General features: G+C 40.4%; 1 pseudogene; it reads left to right on the top strand.

Moving 5' to 3' along the window:
* Positions 1-1,378: 1,378 nt before the first annotated feature.
* LOC131924628 (mitochondrial import inner membrane translocase subunit Tim23-like) lies at positions 1,379-2,348 on the top strand (annotated as a pseudogene).
* Positions 2,349-6,105: the final 3,757 nt, after the last annotated feature.

Here is a 6,105-nt window from a genome sequence, read left to right as displayed (position 1 = left end):
GAAAATGAAAAATGTAGGAACTCAAACAGGAACCTCAGAGGTAAGCCTCACCAACAAAAATACAAGATATGGAAAAGAGACTCTCAGGTACTGAAGAGAGGATATAAGAAATGGATACCAACTGGGCAGTGTGGCACACACCTTTAATCTTAGCACCCAGGAAGCAGAGGGAGGCAGATCTCTGAGAGTTTGAGGCCAGCCTGGTCTACAGAGAGCATTCCAGTATAGCCAGAGCTGTTACACAGAGGAACAACCTTGTCTTAAAAAACAAACAAACAACAAAGAAGACGAAAAAAATAGAGAAAAAAAATAAATGGATTCCTCAAAGAAAATGTTAATCTAAAAAACTCCTGACATGAAATATCCAGGAAATCTGGGACACTATGAAAAGACAAAATCTAAGAACAAAGAAAGACTATTAAAAGCTGAAAGTAAAAAAGACTAATTAACATAGAAAAGCAGACCTATTAGAATTGAACCTGACTTCTCAATAGAGACTCTAAAAGCCAAGAAGGGCAGACTCAAAGAGACCAAAAGATGCCAGCCCATATTATTATACCCAGCAAAACTTTCAGTCACAATAGAGTAAAATAAGACATTCCATAACAAAATCAAATTTAAGCAATAGCTATCTATAAATTTAACCTTACAGAAGACACTGGAAGGAAAAATCCAACCTAAAGAAGTTAACCATACCCAAGAAAACACAGGAAATAAATAATCCCTGACCAGCAAATCAAAAGAAGGGAATTGAGTGCCCCCCCATACACACCAAAATCACTACTAATAAAATAATAGGGATCAACAATACTGCTCATTGATACCTCTCAATATCAATGGTTACAATTCCCCAAGAAACAGACACAGATTAACAGACGGATATGAAAACAGGAGTCATCCTGTTGTATCCAAGAAACATACTTTGACAACAAGAATAGACATCACCTCAACATAAAAGGATGGAAAAAGACATTCCAAGTAAATGAACTTAAGAAGCAAGCTAGTGTAGCTGTTTTAATATCTGACAAGACAGACCTAAAACCAAAACTAATCAGAAGAGATAGGGAAGGACACTACATACTCATCAAAGGAAAAATCCACCAAGAGGACATTGCAGTTCTTAACATTCTTAACCAAATACAAGGCATTCACATTTGTAAATGAAATACTTCTACAGCTTACATCACATATTGACCCTCACACGTTGATAGAAGTGACTTCAATACCCTACTCTCACCAATGCACAGGTCTTCCAGACAAAAATTATACAGAGAATTAGCAATGCGGGTCTTCTGGCTGTTGCTGTGGGGACCACGGCCAAGCACACGACCCGGCCTGAGGTGGTGGTGGGAAGCCCACCGCAGTTTGCTGCAACGTCATGGAGGGTGGCAGAGGAAGTGGCAAAAAAACCACCGGTGGGCTACCTGGCTTCTTTGGAGCAGGAGGAGTGGATTACTCACACGCTGACTTGCTGGTGTTCCGCTAACTGGTATGAACCCCCTGTCTCCATATTTAAATGTGGAACCACGCTATCTTGTTCGGGATACCGATGAGTTCATTTTGCCAACCGGAGCTAACAAACCCGAGGCAGATTTGAGCTAGCTTTCTTTACCATTGGAGGATGTTGCATGACAGGGGCTGCATTTGGGGCAATGAACGGTCTTCGGTTAGGATTGAAGGAAACCCACAGCATGGCCTCGTCCAAACCAAGAAATGTACAGATTTTGAATATGGTGACTAGGCAAGGGGCACTTTGGGCTAATACTCTAGGCTCCCTGGCTTTGCTCTATAGTACATTTGGTGTTTCACTGAGAAAACACGAGGTGCAGAAGATGACGTCAACACAGTAGCAGCCGGAACCATGACGGGAATGTTGTATAAATGTACAGGTGGTCTTCGAGGAATAGCATGTGGTGGCCGGATTGACCCCCACCAGTCTCTATGCACTGTATAACAACTGGAAGCACATGAAAGGTTCCCTGCTCCAACAGTCACTCTGAAGATTTTGCCACCTCTGGACTGGGGGACATTTAATAGTCATTCAGAGTGGTTACTAAGTCAGTCTGGAGTTGCTTTCTCACTTGTACCTACAATTACTTTGAACAATTGGAGACTCTGATTTGCTGTGATAAAGGTCATGGATAGTTAGCCTGGACTGCGCTGCTTGCCCTTAGTGAGTGGAAGCCAAACCCCTTGGTGGCTCACTGAATATGTGTTCTCTTCTCCTTTGGAGATGATCTTGCACCTGTTTTCTCTCCTACCGCCAAACTGGAAAACCACTTACTCTCCAAATTCAGGCCAGACTTATTTTCAACACTTTTATCACCATGTTTATCATTTAAAAATCTAAAACTATGGTTGACCTGTATTCCAAATAAAGGGTGAAAATAGAACCAAAAAAAAAAATTATACAGAGAAATGCTGGAGCTAACTTACATAAACCAAATGGACCTAACAAATATTTACAGAACATTTCACCCAAACATAAAGGAATATACACTACTTCATGGCACATCATGGAACTTTTTCCAAAATTGACCACATACTCAGACACAAAGAAAGACTCAACACAATACAAGAAAATTGAAATAACACCCTAAATCCTATCTGACCCAAACTTATGGAACATGAAGGTGGTTCTAACAGGCAAGTTCATAGCACTAAGTGCCTAAATGAAAAAAAAAATTTGAGAGATCTCATACTATTATCTTTACAACACACCTGAAGGCCTTAAAGCAAAAAGAAGAAATCACACCAAAAGGAGTAGATGACAAGACATTATCAAACTCAGGGCTGAAATCAATAAAATAGAAACAAACAAATACAAAGAATCAATGAAACAAAGAGTTGATTTGTTGCATGAATTCTAAAATGGTCTTTTAATAAAAAAAAAAAACAGAGCCAGATATTGGGGTAAATGCTGAAAGATCAGAGAGACAAAGGAACAAGCCACTGCCACATCTCACCTTGTGAACTCCATGAATCCTCTGTTTGAAAGCCTCTGAGTCCTGAGCCAAAAAACCTCTCTAGCCAAAAGGGCTTCAGCCAAAAAAAGGGCTTAGTTCCTGTCTTTTCACACCTTATAGACCTTTCTCTGCCCAGCCATATTACTTGCTTCCTAGTGCTGGGATTAAAGGTGTGTGTGATTCCCAAGTAATGGAATTAAAGGTGTGTGCCACCACTGCCTGGCTCTGTTTCTCTCCTAGACTGAATCAATCTCATATAGTCCAGGGTGGCTTTGAACTCACAGAGATCCAATCTCTGCTTCCCGAGTGCTAGGATTAAAGGAGTGTGCTACCACTGCCTGGCCTCTACGTTTAATCTAGTGGCTTATTCTGTCCTCTGATCTTCAGGCAGATTTTATAAGGGTACAACAAAAATATCACCACATTGATTCTTTGAGAAAATCAGTAAGATTGACAAACCCTTATCCAAATTAACTAGAAGTCAGAGAGAGAAGATCCATATTAACAAAATTAGAAGTAAGAAGGAGGACATAACAGACACTGATGAAATCTTGAGAACCATAAGGACATACCTTTATTTTCTTCCTTTTATATTTTTTGAAAAATTGACCTTTGTTTGTCTTTTACAGAACTAATGTTCTGGGAAGAGGCCATACATAGGGGTCTTCAGTGTCATTATTAAGAATATTATTAATTTTTTATTATTTTTTTTCAGACTGAAGTATTCCTTTCAGTATTCTATGAAGAGATGATTTAGTGGTCATAAATGTCTTTAACCCGATTTTGTCATGGAAAATTTATTTCTCCTTTAATTTTTACAGTCAGTTTTACTGGCTTGAACAGTCTGGGTTGACGATTGTGGTCTACAAAAACTTGGAGTACATCTTTCCAGGCCCTTCTAGTTTTAAACATTTCTGTTGAAAACCAGGTGCTGATGGCTTGCCTTTATGAGTGACTTGAGCTTTGCTTCTCACAGCTCCTAACACCCTTTCTTTACTCTCTTTTATGTTTTAACGGTAATATGTTATGGAGAGTAATTTTTCTGGCTGTATCTGTTGTTCTGGTGCCCTCTTGTACGTAGACAAACTGTTATTCTCTGTGTTTGGAAAAATTTCTTCCATGATAGGACACCAAGAAAACAAGGTTTTCTAAGTCAACATAATCAAAGCCCATATGAACTCACAGAGACTGGGGTGCATGCACAGGCCTGCACCAGTCTGCACCAGGTCCTCTGTGCATATACTATAGCTTCCAGTGTAGTGTTTTATGGGATCCCTGAGTGCATGATCGAGTGGGTCTCTGATTCTTGTGCCTTCCCTTGGGCTCTTTTCCTTCTGTTGGTTTGTCTTACCCAACCTCAATATGATAGCTTATTTTATCTTATTATATTTTATTTTGTTATGTTTAAAAAATGAATGAATGGCTGGGCGGTGGTGGCGCACGCCTTTAATGCCAGCACTCGGGAGGCAGAGCCAGGCGGATCTCTGTGAGTTCGAGGCCACACTGGGCTACCAAGTGAGTTCCAGGAAAGGTGCAAAGCTACACAGAGAAACCCTGTCTCGAAAAACCAAAAAAAAAAAAAAAAAAAAAAGAATGAATGGATGGATGAATGAATGAATGAATGAAAACCTGACCACTAGGCTAAAAGTTAACAACAGAACTGTCACCTATACCTGCTGGGAGAGGAAAAATTGGTTTTCTCCAATGGAGTGACATTGGATACATCAACCACTCCAGGGTAGGTCTCATGTTCAGGAGTATTGAGTAACATATAATTGGACTCCACAGTTTTTATGTGTATGTGCTTCTATTTGGTTACAGTTTAGTGTTTTGCTTGTTGTTTTTTTCATTCTTAGATGTGGTTTTATTTTGTCTTCTTGATTTTGGATGTTTTGTTGTTGTATTGGGGTTTTGCTTCTTTTCTAAGAAAAGACTTAAAGTTGGATGGGTAGAGAAGGGAAGAAGATCTGGAGAAGAGCATGATCAAAATATATTTGAATTTAAAAATTGTTTTAAACAATGAAAAATATAACAATAAAAAAAAGGAAAACATTCTCTATACCTTCACTAAGGTGGCCACCATTTCTGTCTCCTTCTTCTTCTTCTCCTCTTCTTACTCTTCCTTTGTCTGTGCCCATAATTCAAACATTAGGTCTTTCATAGTTTTCAAAATCTCTCCAGTGTTCTGTACATGTGTTTTTTAAATTTTCTTTTTGACCTTTAATGAGTGATACAGTTTCTCTGCATTTTCAGCCCTGACTGTTTTCCACATGATCCATTCTATTGATGAGGCTACTTATTAGGTTCTTCATTTCCAGCATTGTACTAGGACAGGCCCATAGGGTCTAGGAAATTGGCTTAAACCAGTTGCCAAGGCATGCACATAACGCACTTCCTAATTGCCAACCTGAAGTCTGCCTGAGGGCCTAGCAACAGGCATTGTCAGAGTTCCTGATCTTGCCCAGCCAATAAGAAACGACTACAAAATGCCACCAGATTAGGACACAGCTTGAGAGGAGGGTATATAAGTCCTTCCCCGTTATTGAATAAATGAGTCTTCTGTTTGCCTTCAACTGACTCCCAGTGTCTGTGTTGTTGATGCCAGACCTTCTTGCCCCTCCCCCAAGGAAGCTGTTAGGACCCAGGAACAGCTGGTGCCTAAACGTGGGGCTTCTGTTACTTTCTCTTTCCCCGTGCAGATTCTGATCTTCTCCCTTTCTTCACTTGTGATGCTTGACAGCACCCCCAAGACAGTGTGTTTCGGTGAGAAGGTCCCTCAGTGTTGTGTTCTTTAGGTCCCTTCAGCAGGTAAGTGTTGGGACCCCCATTTCTTTCCTTCTTTTGTGTTGTCTGTTATGTTTGTCTGCCCATCTTGTTAGGAAGGCACATTTTTTTTTTGTTTTGGTTTGCCTGGTGACTCCACATAAGGATTGACCCCCCAGGAGGTGGAGTCAAGGTTTGGCTCCTGAACCCCATCTCTCCTCTGGAGACACCATGTGGGCATACAGCCATGGCCTAAAAAACCATGGAAGTCTCCACTAAGCACAAGACGTAGGGGTCCAATACAAATTCCAACCCTGTTGACTGTCACCTTCTCTCAGATGGTAGTTTGCTTACTGTTTTCCTCTAACAGATGGGT

This window comes from Peromyscus eremicus, chromosome 14 (assembly GCF_949786415.1).
Source record: "Peromyscus eremicus chromosome 14, PerEre_H2_v1, whole genome shotgun sequence".
NCBI lineage: Eukaryota > Metazoa > Chordata > Mammalia > Rodentia > Cricetidae > Peromyscus > Peromyscus eremicus.
This window is presented reverse-complemented; position numbering and strand designations above follow the sequence as displayed.